The sequence below is a fragment of the Oncorhynchus clarkii genome, chromosome 29 (assembly GCF_045791955.1).
Source record: "Oncorhynchus clarkii lewisi isolate Uvic-CL-2024 chromosome 29, UVic_Ocla_1.0, whole genome shotgun sequence".
Taxonomy (NCBI): Eukaryota; Metazoa; Chordata; class Actinopteri; order Salmoniformes; family Salmonidae; genus Oncorhynchus; species Oncorhynchus clarkii.
In genome coordinates, this window is record NC_092175.1 from 9,517,142 (window position 1) to 9,537,698 (window position 20,557).

Below are 20,557 nucleotides of genomic sequence, written 5' to 3' on the forward strand. Positions count from 1 at the left end.
GACAGAGAGAGAGAAAGTAAGAGAGATAGAGAGAAGGGAGGAAAGAGAGAGGGAGAGATAGATGGTTAGGAATAGTGTGTGTGTTTGTGGATGTGTTTAACTATACAGTGCCTTGCGAAAGTATTCGGCCCCATTGAACTTTGCGACCTTTTGCCACATTTCAGGCTTCAAACATAAAGATATAAAACTGTATTTTTTTGTGAAGAATCAACAACAAGTGGGACACAATCATGAAGTGGAACGACATTTATTGGATATTTCAAACTTTTTTAACAAATCAAAAACTGAAAAATTGGGCGTGCAAAATTATTCAGCCCCCTTAAGTTAATACTTTGTAGCGCCACCTTTTGCTGCGATTACAGCTGTAAGTCGCTTGGGGTATGTCTCTATCAGTTTTGCACATCGAGAGACTGAAATTTTTTCCCATTGCTCCTTGCAAAACAGCTCGAGCTCAGTGAGGTTGGATGGAGAGCATTTGTGAACAGCAGTTTTCAGTTCTTTCCACAGATTCTCGATTGGATTCAGGTCTGGACTTTGACTTGGCCATTCTAACACCTGGATATGTTTATTTTTGAACCATTCTATTGTAGATTTTGCTTTATGTTTTGGATCATTGTCTTGTTGGAAGACAAATCTCCGTCCCAGTCTCAGGTCTTTTGCAGACTCCATCAGGTTTTCTTCCAGAATGGTCCTGTATTTGGCTCCATCCAACTTCCCATCAATTTTAACCATCTTCCCTGTCCCTGCTGAAGAAAAGCAGGCTCAAACCATGATGCTGCCACCACCATGTTTGACAGTGGGGATGGTGTGTTCAGCTGTGTTGCTTTTACGCCAAACATAACGTTTTGCATTGTTGCCAAAAAGTTCAATTTTGGTTTCATCTGACCAGAGCACCTTCTTCCACATGTTTGGTGTGTCTCCCAGGTGGCTTGTGGCAAACTTTAAACGACACTTTTTATGGATATCTTTAAGAAATGGCTTTCTTCTTGCCACTCTTCCATAAAGGCCAGATTTGTGCAATATACGACTGATTGTTGTCCTATAGACAGAGTCTCCCACCTCAGCTGTAGATCTCTGCAGTTCATCCAGAGTGATCATGGGCCTCTTGGCTGCATCTCTGATCAGTCTTCTCCTTGTATGAGCTGAAAGTTTAGAGGGACGGCCAGGTCTTGGTAGATTTGCAGTGGTCTGATACTCCTTCCATTTCAATATTATCGCTTGCACAGTGCTCCTTGGGATGTTTAAAACTTGGGAAATCCTTTTGTGTCCAAATCCGGATTTAAACTTCTTCACAACAGTATCTCGGACCTGCCTGGTGTGTTCCTTGTTCTTCATGATGCTCTCTGCGCTTTTAACGGACCTCTGAGACTATCACAGTGCAGGTGCATTTATACGGAGACTTGATTACACACAGGTGGATTGTATTTATCATCATTAGTCATTTAGGTCAACATTGGATCATTCAGAGATCCTCACTGAACTTCTGGAGAGAGTTTGCTGCACTGAAAGTAAAGGGGCTGAATAATTTTGCACGCCCAATTTTTCAGTTTTTGATTTGTTAAAAAAGTTTGAAATATCCAATAAATGTCGTTCCACTTCATGATTGTGTCCCACTTGTTGTTGATTCTTCACAAAAAAATACAGTTTTATATCTTTATGTTTGAAGCCTGAAATGTGGCAAAAGGTTGCAAAGTTCAAGGGGGCCGAGTACTTTCGCAAGGCACTGTACTTGTGCGGACCAGATGTCCACACAAGAATAGTCAACAAACAAAAATGTGACCTACTGGGGACATTTTGTTGGTCCCCACAAGGTCAAATGCTATTTCGGGGTGGTTTAGGGTTAAGGTTAGAATTAGTGTTAGAATTAGTTTTAGGGTTAGGGTTAGGAGCTAGGATTAGTTTTGGGGTTAGGGTTAGGAGCTAGGGTTAGATTTGGGGTTAGGGTTAGGAGCTAGGGTTAGATTTTCAGGTTAAGGTTAGGGATAAGGTTATGGTAAGAGTTATGGGTTAGGGAAAATAGTATTTTGAATAGGACTGAATTGTGTTTCCGCACAAGGTTAGTCCACACTCAGAAGGAAGGCAAGGAACATTTCACATCGCTGAACATTACTGCAGAGGAAGACCGAGAGACGGGAAATTATAGGGAGATTCACCCTGCAATAAAGAGGAGATTTGTCAGAAATAAACTGAAAGCATCTCCTCAGGCCACAGGGTCTCTCTCTCTCCTCTCTATCTTTCTCTCCCTCCCCATCTCTGCCTCACTCTCAAATCAATTCAATTTAAGTGAAATAGATAATAAATGAAAGTGAAATAAACAACCTTTTTTTTACAGTAAACATTACACTCGCAAAAGTTCCAAAAGAATAAAGACATTTCTCTCTCTCCAATCCCTGCCTCTATCTCTGGCTGCCTTTCTCCCTCCCTCCCTGCCTTCCTTCCTCTTTGGTGAGTTTGAGAATTATGCAACCCAACCCTTCTGCCTTGACAACTGCATTATCAGATCCCTCCTCCTCCCTCTGTCCCTCCTCCCCCTCCATCACCCTCTATCCCTCTATCCATCCTCTCTCTGCCAAGCAGCTTACAGTAGAGCCCTACAGTCAAATAAAACACTTCAGACCCGTAACATCCATTCTAAAAAAGGAGCAAGTATGCAAGTATATCTGTAGGGCTGATGGTACGTGCTTTCATCCACATTCACTCATTCCTATTTTTTAAATTTTATTTAACTAGGAAAATCAGTTAAGAACAAATTTGTATTTACAATGATGGCCTACCCCGGTCAAACCCTACTGACTCTTTGTGTTGTGACCTTTGGGCATCAGAGAGAGAGACCACAAATTCCAATTTGCTAAAACTCTTTAACATCATCCTCAGCTCTGTCATCTTCCCCAATATTTGGAACCAATAACTGATCCCCACAATCCACAAAAGTGGAGACAGATTTGACCCCAATAACTACTGTGGGATATGCGTCAACAGCATCCTTGGGAAAATCCCTGCATTATCATTAACTGACTTGTCTAGTTAAATTTAAAAACATTTCTTAAATTATTTTTGAACTTCCGTGAGTGTAATTTTTACTGTTAATTTTTATTGCTTACTTCACGTTCTTTGGCAATGTTAACTTATGCCAATTTATGCCATAACCAATAAAGCTCTTAAATTGAAATGTAATTAAATTGAGAGGCTATTGACAACACAGCTGTGCTCCATCAAGAGCACATGATTTTCTCTCATATCAAGAAAGAGCGACAGCAAGAACATGCAAAATGTGTTATTTAATGATAGGCCCTGTCCTTCACACTGCAGTTCTGTACATCCTCCAACTTTGTTATTCAATGACCTTTAAAACTAACTTTGTGTTGAGATGAAAGAGAAAGATTTGCAATCTTTATCTGACTAAGGGAGAGCAAAGTCTCAGTAATGATTCATAATTAAACTGCAGCATTTAAAAATCAGATATTTCATCTCCCCAGGCGGTGATTGAACCTCACTTTCATCCGCTCCACATCCAAATCCTATAGCACTTAGCCAGCTAGTCCCGGTTAATACTACAACCAGCCTGTCCGTCTCTCTGTTTGGGTCTGTCTGTCTCTTCATCTTTGTGTGTGTGTGTATGCCTTTCCACACACACACACACACACACACACACACACACACACACACACACACACACACACACACACACACACACACACACACACACACACACACACACACACACACACACACACACACACACACACACACACACACACACCCTGCCTGCCTGCCTGTGCCTGCCTGCCTGCCTGCCTGCCTGCCTGCCCCTGGAGATCCTTGCTCCGATCCCCAGTACTGTGGAACTTTAACCCCCAGCAGAGTGCTCCCAGCCCTCTGACCTCCCTCTTCCCCTCCATCTGGCCAAAGCACTGTGGATCCGCTCTGCTTCATCAGCTCTCAGTAAATCAATGGACATGACAGAGATGGGCTTTGACAGCCTAATTACAGAAAGTGGGAAGGATGGAGGGGGGAGGGAGGGAGGGAGGGAGGGAGGGAGGGAGGGAGGGAGGGAGGGAGGGAGGGAGGGAGGGAGGGAGGGAGGGAGGGAGGGAGGGGGGAGGGGAGAATAGAGGGAGGGATCAGGGATAAAGTGAGGGAGGGACTACAGAGCATTAACTTGATGTTTTCTCTCTCTCTATTCTTCATCGTTATGCTTTTCTCCTGGCCACTCATTGTGTCAGGTGGCCATTGGATAATTATTATATCTAGCTGAGGCTTCTATGAGAAGAGATTCCACTGTAAGGAGCATTATTTAGTTGCCTGGGATGTTCTGATGCTGCATTAACTCAATGGCTAAAACTGAGGAGAAAGGTGTCTCGTCTTGAGTGTATTTGCGTAGCTTCTCTCAGTCCCTAGAGTTGCCTGAGGTATCTCAGTCTGAAACAGTGAGTTGGATCTGGTCTGTCTGTCTGTCTGATTAACAGAAGCGTTCTGGTTCTAAGGTCCGTATCTAGACGTCAGTGGTCTCTGTTGGCCTCTCTCTCTCTCTCTCTCTCTCTCTCTCTCTCTGTCTCTCTGTCTCTCTCTTTCTCTCTCTGTCTCTCTGTCTCTCTCTCTCTGTCTGTCTCTCTGTCTCTCTCTCTCTCTCTCTCTCTCTCTCTCTCTCTCTCTCTGTCTCGCTGCCTCTCTCTCTCTCTCTCTCTCTCTCTCTCTCTCTCTCTCTCTCTCTCTCTCTCTGTCTCTCTCTCTCTCTCTCTCTGTGTCTCTCTGTCTCTCTCTCTCTCTCTCTCTGTCTCTCTGTCTCTCTCTCTGTCTCTCTCTCTCTCTCTCTCTCTCTCTCTCGGCTTTATTGTCATGGTAAACATATGTTTACATTGCTAAAGCAAGTGAACTAGATAATAAACCAAAGTGAAATAAACAATAAAAAAATAACAGTAAACATTACACTCACAAAATTTCCGAAATAATAAAGACATTTCAAATGTCATATCATGTGCAAATAGTTAAAGTAAATATGGGTTGTATTTACAATGGTGTTTGTTCTTCACTGGGTGTGGCAACAGGTCACAAATCTTGCTGATGTTATTTTTTATTTATTTTATTTTTTATTTCACCTTTATTTAACCAGGTAGGCTAGTTGAGAACACCTTTATTTAACCAGGTAGGCCAGTTGAGAACACCTTTATTTAACCAGGTAGGCTAGTTGAGAACACCTTTATTTAACCAGGTAGGCTAGTTGAGAACACCTTTATTTAACCAGGTAGGCCAGTTGAGAACACCTTTATTTAACCAGGTAGGCCAGTTGAGAACACCTTTATTTAACCAGGTAGGCTAGTTGAGAACACCTTTATTTAACCAGGTAGGCTAGTTGAGAACGCCTTTATTTAACCAGGTAGGCCAGTTGAGAACACCTTTATTTAACCAGGTAGGCTAGTTGAGAACACCTTTATTTAACCAGGTAGGCCAGTTGAGAACACCTTTATTTAACCAGGTAGGCCAGTTGAGAACACCTTTATTTAACCAGGTAGGCCAGTTGAGAACAAGTTCTCATTTAAAATTGCGATCTGGCCAAGATACAGCAAAGCAGTGCGACACAAACAACAACAGAGTTACACATGGAATAAACAAACATACAGTCAATAACACAATAGAAAAAAAGTCTATATAAACCGTGTGTGCATATGAGGTAAGTTAAGGGAGGTAAGGCAATAAATAGGCCATAGTGGCGAAATAATTACAATTTAGCAATTAAACACTGGAGTGATAGATGTGCAGAAGATTAATGTGCAAGTAGAGATACATACTGGGGTGCTCTGACAGCTGGTGCTTAAAGTTAGTGAGGGAGATATGAGTCTCCAGCTTCAGTGATTTTTGCAATTGGTTCCAGTCATTGGCAGCAGAGAACTGGAAGGAAAGACGGCCAAAGGAGGAATTGGCTTTGGGGGTGACCAGTGAAATATGCCTGCTGCAGCGCATGCTACGGGTGGGTGCTGCTATGGTATACCAGTGAGCTGGGATAAGCCGGGGCTTTACCTAGCAAAGACTTATAGATGACCTGGAGCCAGTGGGTTTGGCGAGGAATATGAAGCGAGGGCCAGCCAACGAGAGCATACAGGTCGCAGTGGTGGCTAGTATATGGGGCTTTGGTGACAAAACGGATGGCACTGTGATAGACTGCATCCAATTTTCTGAGTAGTGTTGGAGGCTATTTTGTAAACGACATCGCCAAAGTCAAGGATCGGTAGGATAGGCAGTTTTACGAGGGTATGTTTGGCAGCATGAGTGAAGGATGCTTTGTTGCGAAATAGGAAGCAAAGATTTAATTTTGGATTGGAGATGCTTAATGTGAGTCTGGAAGGAGAGTTTACAGTCTAACCAGACACCTAGTTATTTGTAGATGTCCACATATTCTAAGTCAGAACCGTCCAGAGTAGTGATGCTGGACGGGTGGGCAGTTTCTGGTAGCGATCGGTTGAAGAGCATGCATTTAGTTTTACTTGCATTTAAGAGCAGTTGGAGGCCACGGAAGGAGAGTTATATGGCATTGAAGCTCGTCTGGAGGTTAGTTAACACAGTGTCCAAAGAAGGGCCAGAAGTATACAGAATGGTATCGCCTGCGTAGAGGTGGATCAGAGAATCACCAGCAGCAAGAGCGACATCGTTGATGTATACAGAGAAAAGAGTCGGCCCGAGAATTGAACCCTGTGGCAGCCCATAGAGACTGCCGGAGGTCCGGACAACAGGCCCTCCGATTATGGCGCACTGTCTCTCTCTCTCTGTCTCCAACACGCAACATATTCATTCACATCAAAGTGAATACCTCTTTCACTTCATATTAAAGATGTTTTACCATTAGTACCAACAGCCCTCCTCTCATCCCGTTCTCCTTGTTTCTCCCTCCCGATCTCTTCACATCTATCATTTCAAAATGATAGGCTATTAAGAATGCACATCAAAATCTACACAATGGCACTCTGTCCTTTCATCTCTCTCATCTCCAATCCATTTTCTTTGCTTTCGTCTCTCCTTGACTCTCTCTCTCTCTCTCTCTAATATCCATGTTCGCGTCGTCTCGCCCTTGCATATTCTGCCACTGTATGTGTAAGGTTGTGAAAATGACTTACGGCTCTTTCTCTCACTCTCCCATTTTCACACTTGGCTGTCGGTTAGCGAGATCGCACTGTCTCTCTGCAATGGTAAACAAACGCACACATGCAGTCGCACTCATATACATGTACCTACAGTCATATGAAACGCACGCACACACACACATACACACACAAAGTATGCACCTGGCAGCAGTTAAGATGTACAGCATCTCCTTCTCGTTACGATTAATGTGTGAGCTACTGACACACAGAGCTCTGTAGGCTACAGTCAGTGTCCAGTGTAAACCTGTAACATATAAACGCAAAATGTAAAGAGTTGGTCCCATGTTTCATGAGCTGAAATGAAAGATCATTTGAGCATTGTAGCCTTTGTCAAGATAATCCATCCGCCTGACAGGTGTGGCATATCAAGAAGCTGATACAACACAATGCCACAATGTAGATGTCTCAAGTTTTGAGGGAGCGTGCAATTGTCATGATGACTGCAGGAATGTCCACCCAGAGTTGTTGCCAGATAATTCAATGTTCATTTCTCTACCATCGTTTTAGAGAATTTGGCAGTATACCCAACCGGCCTCACAACCGCAGACCACGGGTAACCACGCCAGCCCAGGACCTCCACATCCGGCTTTTTCATCTGCAGGATTGTCTGAGGGGAGGGTGGGTGGGTGCTGAGGAGTATTTCTGTCTGTAAAAAGCCCTTTTGTGGGGATAAGCTAATTCTGATTGGCTGGGCCTGGCTCCCCAGTGGGTGGGCCTATGCCCTCCCAGGCCCACCCATGGCTGTGACCCTGCTCAGTAGTGAACTCCATTATTTGTTTACTTCAATTGACTTATTTCCTTATATGAACTATGACTCTTTGAAATTGTTGCATGTTGCATTTCTAATTTTGTCCAGTATGTTTGGAGATAAACAACACTGCATCCAACTATGCTGCCGCTTAATCTGAATGGCAGCCAATCACGATGATGATCGTCGGGAGGGCATCACAGACACAGCAGGCAACAAACAAACAGCACAACCAGCCGAGCTCTCCTCTCCTCAACCCTCTGCTCTCCTTTCCTCTCCCCTCCTATCCTGTCCTCTCACGTTCAATTCAGAATTTCAGATATCTCTAAGCTAGCATTTACCCAGACAGTCACTACACCAAAGAATGATTGTTCATTGCTGCCTTTAGAATGTGCCTTTAGGATCCATTGTTTGATGGTTATTCATTGCCTGTGCTGTCTCTTGTTTTATTACACCGGGGGATAATCAACGTTAGCGTTCTGCTGTGCGTCTCTGGTATTTATTTATCTTTGATGAATGAAAACAAAACAATCACAACTTTGTGAGTGTCCTTATAAAGAATGGCTGTATATTAACAGTGCATTGGTACAATATTTGAAAAGAATACACAGTACTGGATGCAACAACAATATCAACAACAACACTATTATACAAACAATTGATTAGGAATAGGACACAAATATAATCCAACTCTAACTAGAATAGAGAATTGAACAAAATGAAAGTACAACAAATAAATTGAATCAAAAATAAAACATGATTCCTCTGAATAAGAATCCTTCCCATAGATGTATGTACATCACCATCTCTGAATTATACCATCCAATAACTCTAATATGGTATTTCTGAGAGATGATTAAAAAGACCTTGCTCTCTCTATACAACGGCATAAAGAGTGGGTGTATTGCTCAATTAGTAACAGACAGACTGGGGACGGAGAGAGAGAGGGAACAGACAGATTGGCGGTTAGCTCAACCGGCAACGCTAGCATTTCCCGTCATCCCCCCCTCTCCTCTCCTGAATGAAAGAGACAGTGTCTCTGTAAATTAAATTAGCGGCCACTCTCCTCTCCAGCGGTATATGTACCGCTCTCTCTGTTCCCTTGCTGAGGGTCAAAGGGGCATCATGACAACGATAATGACTTCATACTGCCTATGGTTCCAGAACGGCAACCCAAATCAGCCACTGACCACCTAGCAGGCAGCGGGAGTGGTGGCCAGTGATCTGATTTCTGTTAGCGGGGCTGGAGAGGCTGATCTCTCTCACTGTCTCTCTCTCTTTCTCTCTCTCTCTCTCTCTCTCACCATTTCTGTGGTAGAGCAGCACTGACACTGGTTCTCATTCAAACCCCAAGAGCTCAGGTCCTTATCAGACAGTGGGAAGGTGTTAGTTCGTGCGACTAATATACAGTGCAGTAGATTAGTATGTTATTCCATAGCAAGAGTGCATGTTGAATACAATTGTGCACTACACTACACTGTTTTTACAGTGACACCTAATCCTATAACAGAGATAGGATATTTTAATTTCCTCAATTCCTCATTTAATTATGTTCCTAGATGTTTTATTTGTCAAATAATTGAATATCTTGTCATGCCAATAAAGCTCATTGAAATGAATACATTTGAGGGAGAGGACAGAGCACCACAAAATAACAGGACGAACGCTGGAATAAACCCCGACATTTCAATAAAACCCCTTCTCCTTTACTGTCCCTAATTTGTTTCCATACGCACTCATACAAACACACCATTGAAAGCCTGAACGCACACAACGCAGTGTGAGTGACATGTGATAAGCAGCAGAACACAGGGCACTCACCAGGCATGGTCAGAATTCCCCGGAACAATCGAACAACGCTTGGCAGATGGACGGAGAGAGAGAGAGGAAGAGCCGGAGCAAATTAAAAGAGGGAGGACCGGAGGAGTGTAGAGCAGAGCTTTCTCAAAGCACAATTTCCCCTTTACCACTGCAGAGTATTTGCTCCTTCTCTCTGTTTTGCTTGTGGCTCTCTTCCTCCTTCTCCCTTTCTCTCCCTCTCTTTCTTGCTGCTGCTACTTTGAGGTGAGGGGCGGAGAATCAGTGCTACAATGCTCTCACTCGCTCTTCCTTCTCTCTCTCTCTGGTTTTCCTTTTTTCTTCTTCTCCCTTCTCTCTCTCTCTCTCTCTATTGGTACAGAGGCTGTCCTATTTCCTGTGCCCTCTCTGAAGTGGGACACAGCCTCTCCTCTCTCAATCTCTGCATGTTTGAGACTTCGTGTAAGCGTGCCCGTACACAATGCTCAGAGCAGGGGATCTTGCAGCCTTTTCTCTCTCTCTCTCCTGCTCCCTTGCTCTCCCTCCCAGCGGGATTGACTGTAACCCCCCCCCCTTCTCCCTGCATGCAGTGGGAGGGGTGTGTATGAGTGTGTGTATGTGGTGCAGCCTGGATCTGCCCCACTGTGCCGCCTCCATTGTGTGTGTGTGTGTGTGTGTGTGTGTGTGTACTCTTTGTCCTGTAGGCCCCATCTGAGGAAAGACACCTCCCAGGAAGCCACTGCTGCCACTGCCTATAGGCAAGGACTTTGGCCAGTATTATGCCTTGCAAAAGTATTCATCCCCCTTCGTGTTTTTCCTATTTTGTTGCATTACAACCTGTAATTTAAATCGAGTTTTATTTAGATTTCATGAAATGGACATACACAAAATATTCCAAGTTGGTGAAGTGAAATGAAAAATTTACTTTTTCCAAAAATTCTAAAAAATTAAAAACTGAAAAGTGCTGTATTCACCCCCTTTGCTATGAACCCTCTAAATAACATCTGGTGCAACCAATTACCTTCAGAAGTCACATCATTGGTTAAATAAAGTCCCCCTGTGTGCAATCTAAGTGTCACATGATCTCAGAATATATACACCAGTCTGTAACACCACCAAGCAAGGGGCACCACCAAGCAAGGGGCACCACCAAGCAAGGGGCACCACCAAGCAAGGGGCACCACCAAGCAAGGGGCACCACCAAGCAAGGGGCACCATGAAGACCAAGGGGCACCACCAAGCAAGGGGCACCACCAAGCAAGGGGCACCACCAAGCAAGGGGCACCACCAAGCAAGGGGCACCACCAAGCAAGGGGCACCACCAAGCAAGGGGCACCATGAAGACCAAGGGGCACCACCAAGCAAGGGGCACCACCAAGCAAGGGGCACCACCAAGCAAGGGGCACCACCAAGCAAGGGGCACCACCAAGCAAGAGGCACCACCAAGCAAGGGGCACCACCAAGCAAGAGGCACCACCAAGCAAGGGGCACCACCAAGCAAGGGGCACCACCAAGCAAGGGGCACCACCAAGCAAGGGGCACCACCAAGCAAGGGGCACCACCAAGCAAGAGGCACCACCAAGCAAGAGGCACCACCAAGCAAGGGGCACCACCAAGCAAGAGGCACCACCAAGCAAGGGGCACCACCAAGCAAGGGGCACCACCAAGCAAGGGGCACCACCAAGCAAGGGGCACCACCAAGCAAGGGGCACCACCAAGCAAGGGGCACCACCAAGCAAGGGGCACCACCAAGCAAGGGGCACCACCAAGCAAGCGGCACCATGAAGACCAAGAAGCTCTCCAAACAGGTCAGGGACAAAGTTGTGGAGAAGTACAGATCAGGGTTGGGTTATAAAAAAAATATCAGAAACTTTGAACATCCCATGGAACACCATTAAATCCATTATAAAAAAATAGAAAGAATATTGCACCACAACAAACCTACCAAGAGAGGGCCGCCCACAAAAACTCACGGACCGGGAAACTGGTCAGAATTGAAGGAATGATGGGTGGCGCTAAATAAAGGGAAATTCTTGAAGGGAAACCTTTCACTCTTCCAGAGATTTGAGACTGGGACAGAGGTTCACCTTCCTGCAGGACAATGATCCCAAGCATACTGCTAAAGAAACACATGAGTGGTTTACGGGGAAACATTTAAATGTCTTGGAATGGCCTAGTCAAAGCCCAGACTTCAATCCAATTGTGAATCTGTGGTATGACTTAAAGATTGCTGTACACCAGCAGAACCCATCCAACTTGAAGGAGCTGGAGCAGTTTTGCCTTGAAGAATGGGCAAAAATCCCAGTGGCTAGATGTGCCAAGTGTACCCCCAAAAGACTTGCAGCTGCAATTGCTACAAAAGGTGGCTCTACAAAGTATTGACTTTTTTTTCAAGTTCAGTTTATTTGTCTTATTTCTTGTTTGTTTCATAAAAAATATTATGCATCTTCAAAGTGGTAGGCATGTTGTGTAAGTCAAATGATACAAACCCCCAAAATCTATTTTAATTCCAGGTTGTAAGGCAATAAATTAGGAAAAATGCCAATGGGGGGTGAATACTTTCGCAAGCCAGCTGTAGGCTGGGTGGAGGCAGAGAGTAAGGGCAAGTGTTGGAAATAGGGCTGGGGCTAGCACTGTGGATAACCTTATACAGTAGCCTACAAAAGGTGAAACCCATTGCTTAATATCTTCAATTAAACCCTGAAATACTTTCACATTATATCCTCCATCAAATCACTTGTAAAATGTAGCCTCTGCGAAATGTTCACTATATACCTGCTGCCTCCCAGATGAAAGAGCAGCGTTGTCTGTAGTCTAAAAGCTATGAATGCCTTTGGCTGCTGTGCTGCAGCGGTGTAAAGCCAGACAGCCAGCCTGTGCAGCTGCTATTCACACCCAACAAAGCCATAAAACACTCTCCTCTTTATCTCTTTCACCCTTTCACTCTCTCTCTCTCTCTCTCTCTCTCTCTCTCTCTCTCTCTCTCTCTCTCTCTCTCTCTCTCTCTCTCTCTCTCTCTCTCTCTCTCTCTCTCTCTCTCTCTCTCTCTCTCTCTCCCATACGGATCTATCATAAACTGATCTAGTCTCTACAGTCTATCTACAGAGCAGTCGGTCTGTGTCAGGCAGGAGTCAGGCTCAAGGCTCTGGCTCCTTAGGGTTAAAAAAAAAAAGCCACATCCAAACGGATAGCCCTTTGGATGAGTGCGGAAATGAATTAATTAAGGAGAAATTGCAGAAAGTTTGAGCGGAAGAGGAGAAAGTCAAAGTTGCAGGTCTATTATGATTTTCTGAGACAGCAACTTGGCATACACAACAAGGCAATTCGAAATTCCGGACGGACAAATTTTTCTAACTTGGTCACTAATAATCGGAATAATTCAAGAGTGCTCTTTTCGACCATTGATGTCCTGATAAATCTTACCCCGGCAAACCTGTGGAAACTTTACTCCACATCTAAATGTGATGAGTTTGAGGCATATTTAGGAGATAAGATTTATCATTATACATTTTTTTATTTCACCTTTATTGAACATGGGAGGCCAGTTGAGAACAGGTTCTCATTTACAACTGCGACCTGGCAAAGCAGTGCGACAAATATAACAAACATTAGGCTCAGCATGAGTCAAGCAAACTATTGTTAATCACTCCATGTTCACAGGCACTTTTCCCACGGCACTAAAAACTGCTGGGTAAAACCCCTTCTGAAAAAAAGTTATTTAGATTCTTTAGCTCTTAGCAATTTTCGGCCAATTGCCAGTAAAATTCTGGAGAAATAGTTTTTTTAAACAGCTAAAATTTCAATCTGGTTTTCGTGCCCACCACAGCACAGAGAGAGCCTTACTTATGAAGAGGCAAATTATCTTAGAGCCAAAACACAGATGCCAAACACCTCTCTGTCCTTGTACTCTTGAATGTAACTGCTGCATTCAACACTGTTGACCATGACGTCCTTCTAGACCAACGTTTCTCAAACTCGATCCCCGGGACCCCAAGGGGTGCACTTTTGGGTTTTTGCCCTAGCACTACACAGCTGATTCAAATCAAAGTTTGGTGCTTAGTTGATTATTTGAATCAGCTGTGTAGTGCTAGGGCAAGTTTAGGAAACACTGTTTTAGACAGACTGGTTGTGGGTTGGCCTCTCGTGCTCAGTTCTAAATTGGTTTAAGACCTATTTAACTGTTTGAGAGTTTCTTGTCACCCTTGGTGAACATAACTCAGAGAAAATAGATATCACATGTGGCTTTCCACTCAGTTCAAATTTGGGTATATGTTACCCCTTGATGGCATTATCAGAAAGCACAGAATTGATTTTCAGTGCTGCGCAGATGATACACAAATTAAGCGGACTTTAGCTCGACAGATAAATTATTAGACTGTATTGGTGATTTAAATACTTGGATGAATCACTACTTCCTCCAGCTGAATCAAGACAAGACCAAGGTACTTATTATTGAAGCCAAAGCACAGAGAGAGAATCTGGTCACACATTGATTTATTAGGATCCCCATTAGCCAACGCCAGGTAAAGAATACCAGGTAAAAAACCTAGGCGTCAGTTTAGATTCCAAACTCAATTTCGAATCACACAATAGGAATGTGACCAAAATAGCTTTTTACCACCTGAGGAACATTCTCCCTCAGGCTGATACAGAGAGACTCAACCATGCTTTTATTACAAGCAGGCTTGACTACTGTAATGCTCTCCTGTCTGGTCTACCCAAGAAAGCCATTAGTCAACTGCAAAACATACAGAATGCTGCAGCACGAGTAGTGACCAAGACCAGACAGAGAGCACGCATTACACAGATTTAAAGTCTCTTCACTCTCTGCCTGTTGTAGAATAAATTTTAAGGTGATTCTATTGGTTTTTATATCAATCCACAATTGTGCACCCCAATACATGTCAGACATGCTTTTTAGTTACGGTGCACTCGGAAAGTATTCAGACCCCTTGACTTTTTCAACATTTTGCTACCGTACAGACTTATTCTAAAATTTATTAAACTGACCATTTACTTAAGTGTTCAGACCTTTAACTCAGTACTTTGCTGAAGAACCTTTGGCAGAGATTACAGCCTCGAGTCTTCTTGGGTATGACGCTACAAGCTTGGCACACCTCCCATTCTTCTCTGCAGATCCTCTCAAGCTCTGTCAGGATGGATGTGGAGCATCGCTGCACAGCTATTTTCAGGTCTCTCCAGAGATGTTCAATCGGATTCAAGTCTGGGCTCTGGCTGGGCCTTTCAAGGATATTCAGAAACTTGTCTCGAAGCCACCCCTGCATTCTCTTGGCTCTGTGCTTAGGGTTGTTGCCCTGTTGGAAGGTGAACCTTCGCCCTAGTCTGAGGTCCTGAGTGCTCTGGAGCAGGTTTTCATCAAGGATCTCTCTGTACTTTGCTCCGTTCATCTTTCCCTCAATCCTGACTAGTCTCCCAGTCCCTGCTGCTGAAAAACGTCTCCACTGCATGATGCTGACACCACCATTCTTCACTGTAGGGATGGTGCCGGGTTTCCTCCATACGTGACACTTGGCATTCAGGCTAAAGAGTTCAATCTTGATTTAATCAGACCAGAGAATCTTGTTTTTCATGATCTGAGATGTGCCTTTTACTGAGGAGTGGCTACCGTCTGGCCACTCTACTATAAAGGCCTGATTGGTAGAGTACTGCAGAGACGGTTGTCCTTCTGGAAAGTTCTCCCATCTCCACAGAGGAACTCTGGAGCTCTGTCAGAGTGACATTGGGTACTTGGGTTCTTGGTCACCTTCTTGACCAAGGCTCTCCTCCTTCACCCTGATTGCTTGGTTTGGCCGGGCGGCCAGCTCTAGGAAGACTTTTGGTTGTTCCAAACTTCTTCTATTTAAGAATGATGGAGGCCACTGTGTTCTTGGGGACCTTAAATGCTGCAGAAATGTTTTGGTACACTTCCCCAGACATTTGCCTCGACACAATCCTGTCTCAATTCCTCATGGCTTGGTTTTTGACATGCACTGTCAACTATGGGACCTTATATAAACAGATGTGTGCCTTTCCAAATCATGTCCAATCACTTGAATTTACCACAGGTGGACTCCAATCAAGTTGTAGAAACATCTCAAGGATGATCAATAGAAACAGGATGCACCTGAGCTCAATTTCGAGTCTCATAGCAAAGGGTCTGAATACTTATGTAAATAAGGTATTTCTGTTTTTTTTGTAATACATTTGCACAAAAAAAAAAATGTTTTTGCTTCGTCATTATAGGGTATTGTGTGTAGATTGATGAGGACACATATTTATTGAATCCATTTTAGAATAAGACTGTAACGTAACAAAATGTGGAAAAAGGGAAGTGGTCTGAATACTTCCGAATGCACTGTATGTGCCCATTAGGTCCCTCATCTCCTCTGGAACTATCTCAAAGCCTAGTACGAAGAGGCATGGAGAAGCAGCCTTTAGTTATTATGCCGTCAGCCTCTGGAAAACACTGCCAGAGAACCTGAAAGGGGGGGGGGGGGGGGCGGAGGTGAAACTGTGGACATATTTAGAAGGGATCTTAAAACACAACTTTTTGCTCTGCTTTTCCTTGGGGTGCATTATAGGCTTTTCTGTTTTATTGTTATTCTTTTTGGTTTTTTTCCCCTCTGATGTTTGTTATGGAGTAAATATTTCTGTTTTCATTTTTTTCATTTTTTTTATGTATGTTTTTTCCTGTGATGCGCATAGAGTTGCATCCTTGTCTGAAATGTGCTACATAAATAAAGCTTGATTTGATGGAGCAGAGAGGAGGATGGTTAGGAGTGAAGATAAGATGAGATAGTGATATGGAGTGAGACAAAGTTTGCGTAGGGCCTTTCCTATAAGGCTTTCTCTTAAGAAGAAGAGCGAGGTGAAAGAGCTCTGATTGCATAGCTACACTATACGTATATGCAATAGTATGTAGACACCCCTTCAAATTAGTAGATTCGGCTATTTCAGCCACACCTGTTGCTGACAGGTGTATAAAATCGTGCACACCGCCGTGCAATCTCCATAGACAAACATTGGCAGTAGAACGGCCTTACTGAATAGCTCAGAGACTTTCAACGTGGCACCGTTATAGGATGCCAACTTTTCAACAAGTCAGTTCGTCAAATTTCTACCCTGCTAGAGTGGTCAACTGTTAAGTGTAAACATCTAGGAGCAACAACAGCTCAGAATGGGACAGTCAAGTGCTGAAGTGTTCTGCACGTAAAAATGGTCTGTCCTCGTTTGCAACACTCAATACCGAGTTCCAAACTGCCTCTGGAAGCAACGTCAGCTCAAGAACTGTTTGTTGGGAGCTTCATGAAATGGGTTTCCATGGCCGTGCAGCCGCACACAATACTAAGATTACCATGAGCAATGCCAAGCGTCGGCTGCAGTGGTGTAAAGCCGCCCGCCATTGGACTCTGGAGCAGTGGAAACACGTTCTCTACACTACACTACCTGCCCCAATGTATAGGTACAACTGTAAAGTTAGGTGGAGGAGGGATAATGGTCTGGGGCTGTTTTTCATGGTTCGGGCTAGGCCCCTTAGTTCCAATGAAGGGAAACCTTAACACTACAGCATACAATGACATTCTAGATGATTCTGTGCTTCTAAATTTGTGGCAACAGTTTGGAGAAGGCCCTTTCGTTTTTCAGCATGACAATGTCCCTGTGCACAAAGTGAAATTCATACATAAATGGTTTGTCGAGATCGGTGTGGAAGAACTTGACTGGCCTGCACAGAGCCCTGACCTCAACCCCACCGAACACCTTTGGGATGAATTGGAACTCAGACTGCAAGTCAGTCATAATCGCCAAACATCAGTGCCCGACCTCACTAATGCTCATGTGTCTAATGGAAGCAAGTCCCCGCAGCAATGCTCCAACATCTAGTGGAAAGTCTTATAGCAGCAAAGGGAGGGGGGGGGGGGGGGCAATACCATATTAATGCCCATGATTTTGGAATGTGATGTTGGACAAGCAGGTGTCTCAGATACTTTTGATCATGTAGTGTATCGTACCCAAACACACAGATACAGACAGTAGCTACTGTCGTTCAGTGGTAGAGCTGGGAGAGAGAAGTACAATACTGTAAAATGAAACTACTATATCGTAAGACAGTAAATGCTACTGCAATTGCAGTCTTCTAAACTTCCAGTGACCACAGGGTGAAACGGATCAAAAGGACCTGGCTAAACACTCAAGCCACCTTGTTTAAAAGTGTTTGTCTGTAACTGGGTCACACTGCATCACTGGAGCTGCACTGTGCTCTCCCTCTCACTCCCTCTGTTCCTGCTCTTTACATCTCTTTTTTGGAAGTGACACATGACAGTGTGTGTGCGCGCACACGTGTGCATTCATGCCTGCATGTGTGTGTGTTTTGAGAGAAAGAGAGAGCTTGATAGAGAGAGTTGGAGAAACCATCCTTAGACGAAAACTGTAAAAAAGAAATAAAAAAAGAATCCCAGAATGTTCTACCTCAATATCCTCAAGCGCTTTTAAGCTCATTATCAATAACAGGAAACTCTGCTCAGTGGTTCAATCTTCTCCTCTTCTCCCAGTGTAGATAAGGCTCTCTGTAGTAAGACACTGGACACGGTCTGGGAGAGCGGCGGCGGACGGAGAGATAGACAGGATGGAGAAAGTGGGAGAGAAGCCAGAGGGATGCAGAGAGATGGGAATAGAGAGCGGGGGGTCGAGGGCTGGGGGGGAACTTAAGTGAGAGGTATAGAGGGACAAAGATATATATATATATATATACAGTGCCTTGCGAAAGTATTCGGCCCCCTTGAACTTTGCGACCTTTTGCCACATTTCAGGCTTCAAACATAAAGATATAAAACTGTATTTTTTTGTGAAGAATCAACAACAAGTGGGACACAATCATGAAGTGGAACGACATTTATTGGATATTTCAAACTTTTTTAACAAATCAAAAACTGAAAAATTGGGCGTGCAAAATTATTCAGCCCCCTTAAGTTAATACTTTGTAGCGCCACCTTTTGCTGCGATTACAGCTGTAAGTCGCTTGGGGTATGTCTCTATCAGTTTTGCACATCGAGAGACTGAATTTTTTTCCCATTCCTCCTTGCAAAACAGCTCGAGCTCAGTGAGGTTGGATGGAGAGCATTTGTGAACAGCAGTTTTCAGTTCTTTCCACAGATTCTCGATTGGATTCAGGTCTGGACTTTGACTTGGCCATTCTAACACCTGGATATGTTTATTTTTGAACCATTCCATTGTAGATTTTGCTTTATGTTTTGGATCATTGTCTTGTTGGAAGACAAATCTCCGTCCCAGTCTCAGGTCTTTTGCAGACTCCATCAGGTTTTCTTCCAGAATGGTCCTGTATTTGGCTCCATCCATCTTCGCATCAATTTTAACCATCTTCCCTGTCCCTAGTGAAGAAAAGCAGGCCCAAACCATGATGCTGCCACCACCATGTTTGACAGTGGGGATGGTGTGTTCAGCTGTGTTGCTTTTACGCCAAGCATAACGTTTTGCATTGTTGCCAAAAAGTTCAATTTTGGTATCATCTGACCAGAGCACCTTCTTCCACATGTTTGGTGTGTCTCCCAGGTGGCTTGTGGCAAACTTTAAACAACACTTTTTATGGATATCTTTAAGAAATGGCTTTCTTCTTGCCACTCTTCCATAAAGGCCAGATTTGTGCAATATACGACTGATTGTTGTCCTATGGACAGAGTCTCCCACCTCAGCTGTAGATCTCTGCAGTTCATCCAGAGTGATCATGGGCCTCTTGGCTGCATCTCTGATCAGTCTTCTCCTTGTATGAGCTGAAAGTTTAGAGGGACGGCCAGGTCTTGGTAGATTTGCAGTGGTCTGATACTCCTTCCATTTCAATATTATCGCTTGCACAGTGCTCCTTGGGATGTTTAAAGCTTGGGAAATCTTTTCGTATCCAAATCCGGCTTTAAACGTCTTCACAACAGTATCTCGGACCTGTCTGGTGTGTTCCTTGTTCTTCATGATGCTCTCTGCGCTTTTAACGGACCTCTGAGACTATCACAGTGCAGGTGCATTTATACGGAGACTTGATTGCACACAGGTGGATTGTATTTATCATCATTAGTAATTTAGGTCAACAATGGATCATTCAGAGATCCTCACTGAACTTCTGGAGAGAGTTTGCTGCACTGAAAGTAAAGGGGCTGAATAATTTTGCACGCCCAATTTTTCAGTTTTTCATTTGTTAAAAAAGTTTGAAATATCCAATAAATGTCGTTCCACTTCATGATTGTGTCCCACTTGTTGTTGATTCTTCACAAAAAAATACAGTTTTATATCTTTATGTTTGAAGCCTGAAATGTGGCAAAAGGTCGCAAAGTTCAAGGGGGCCGAATACTTTCGCAAGGCACTGTATATATATATATATAGAGAGAGAGGGCGAGAGAGAGGTATAGTGGGACAGAAATATATATATATATATATATATATATATATATATATAGAGAGAGAGAGAGGTATAGAGGGACAGAAAGATATATATATTTATATATATATAGAGAGAGAGAGAGAGAAGTATAGAGGGACAGAAAGAGAGAGAGATATATAGAGAGAGAGAGGTATAGAGGGACAGAAAGAGAGAGAGAGAGAGAGATATATATATATAGAGAGAGAGGTATAGAGGGACAGAAATATATATATATATTTATATATATAGAGAGAGAGAGGTATAGCGATACAGAAAGAGATATATATATGTATATATTTCGAGAGAGAGAGGTATAGAGGGACAGAAAGAGATATATATATATATAGAGAGAGATATAGAGGGACAGAAAGATATATATATATATATATATAGAGAGAGAGAGGTATAGAGGGACATAAAGATATCTATATATATATATATATATATATATAGAGA

General features: G+C 43.6%; 1 protein-coding gene across 3 annotated transcripts in view; it reads right to left on the reverse strand.

The window, feature by feature from the left end:
• LOC139387984 (disabled homolog 2-interacting protein-like) overlaps positions 1-20,557 on the reverse strand; it is a 181,175-nt gene that overhangs the window by 90,314 nt on the left and 70,304 nt on the right. The window contains exon 1 of one of the 3 annotated variants that reach the window (XM_071134438.1): positions 9,703-10,202. The exons of the other annotated variants lie outside the window; for them this stretch is intronic. The gene's annotated coding sequence lies outside the window, so the exon portion shown is untranslated. Of the gene's footprint in view, positions 1-9,702; positions 10,203-20,557 lie in introns of those variants that run through there. 3 annotated transcript variants of the gene reach the window in all.